This window comes from Echinops telfairi, unplaced genomic scaffold (genome assembly GCF_000313985.2).
Source record: "Echinops telfairi isolate 266 unplaced genomic scaffold, ASM31398v2 ScPeMD7_2;HRSCAF=8, whole genome shotgun sequence".
Classification (NCBI taxonomy): Eukaryota; Metazoa; Chordata; class Mammalia; order Afrosoricida; family Tenrecidae; genus Echinops; species Echinops telfairi.
Genome location: NW_022103898.1, coordinates 32,187,673 through 32,189,622, shown reverse-complemented (window position 1 = coordinate 32,189,622; position 1,950 = coordinate 32,187,673).

Sequence of the window (1,950 nt, the reverse complement as noted above, 5' to 3'; positions counted from 1 at the left end):
TCATCCGCCCTGGATTCCCTGGATTTCCAGTTCCTATCTGTACCAGTGTACATTCTCTGATCTAGCCAGACTTGCAAGGTCGAATTCGAGTCATGGTAGTGGGAGCGGAAAGGAAACATTTAGGAACTAGAGGAAAGTTGTATTTTTCATCGTTGTTACATTGCACCTGGTTGACTCATCCCTTCCTTGGGACCCTTCTGTGAGGGGATGTTTCATTGTCTACAGATGGGTTTTGGGTCTCTGCTCAGACCCCCTTCATTCTCAATAATATGTTTGTTTGTTTGTTTGTTTGTTTGTTTGGGGTCTTCTGATGCCTGTTACCTGATCCCATAGACACCTCATGATCCCACAGGCTGGTGTGCTTCTTCCATGTGGGCTTGTTGCTTCTCTGCTAGATGGCCACTTGTTTACCTTCATGCTGTTAAGATCCCAAGAATAAATATTTATAGAAGTAGAATGCCTCATCCTTTTCCTGCAGAGTGGCTGCTAGTTTCAAACTCCCAACCTTGCTATTAGCAGCCCAATGCTTAAGCTACTGTGCCGCCAGGGCTCCTCATCCTTGATTACAGGGTGACATTTTATTGGTACACTGCAATCCTGGGACAGCACCTCCTACATAATGGCTGTTCTGGATTGCGTGACGTTCTTCAAGAGAGAGATGTGCAAGTCCTAGCTCCTGTTAGCGCAAACATGACCCAGTTTGGAAGTGGGCAGTTTCTTTTGTGGTGTTAATGAGGCCATACCAGAGTTCAAAAGCAAGGGGACACTTGTCTGCCGAGTCACGTCTGACTCTTCGCAGTCGCACAGGACAGGGGAGAGCCCCCCGGTCGGTCGGTGTCCAGATTGTGCACCTTCATGAAAGCACACCGGCACCTCTTTCTCCAGTGGCGGGGTTGGTGGGTTCTGGCCCACCAACATTTTTGGTGAACAGCCACTGCCCCGCCAGATCGCCTGGTTGAGACAGTAGTTGGTGTTGTTTTGTGCCTTCCAGTCAGTGTCGACTCAGAGCTACCTTGTGCACAGTGAAACAACACACTGCCCGGGCCTGCACCATCCTCACAGCCCAAGTTACGTCTGAGTCCACTGCTGCAGTCACTGGTCCCATCGTGCGAGCCTTCCTCTTTATCACTGCCGGGTTCCGTTACCAAACGTCATGTCCTCTTCTAGGGACTGGTCTCTCCTGATAACATGTCCATAGCACACAAGATAAAGTCTCCCCATCCTTGCTTCTAAGGAGCATTCTGGATGTACTCCTTCTAAGACATATGTGTTTGATCTTTTGGCAGTCCACGGTACTCTCAGCGTCGAGAAGTAGTCTGTTCTAAGTGGTACTTTATGAAGAGAGAACAGATACGGAGTTGTGCGCACACAGGAGGAAGACAGACACGCTGTGAGCATGCATCTCAAGCCCAGGAACCCCAAAGATTGCCTGAAGCGGAAAGAGACCTAGTCGGGTCCTCCTCTGGAGTCAATGCACAGCTTTGGGCTTCTAGCCTCCCAGATGGTGAGATAAGACGTGACTGGCTTTGTGGTAGTTTTGGTTAGAGCAGCATCAGGTAATTAAGACAGTGGCTATGGGACACAGGATGCTAATGGTTGCAAGAGTCAAATCCTGGCTAACTTAGTGGCTTAACAAATAAGCAAGTTGATTAGTTCACCCTATGAAATGCTGAGGTAGCTCAATATTATGGAAGACCCAGATTTCGTCCCTTCCCCAGATCTGCATTGCCGCCCAGTATTGGCATCGCCCTAAAGCTGCCTTAGCCCTTGGAGGCAGCTAGCTCTCAACGGTCCCTGGTGTTCCCTCATTCACTGCCTCTCATTCAGGGCAAGCAGGAGGGAAAGAGAGGTTGGCTTCTAAGACTCTCTTAGAAGACACCAACACATCTCTCTCCTTACATTGGCCCAAATTGCAACCCAAGCCTTTTGTTGAACTAAGCAAGGAGGATT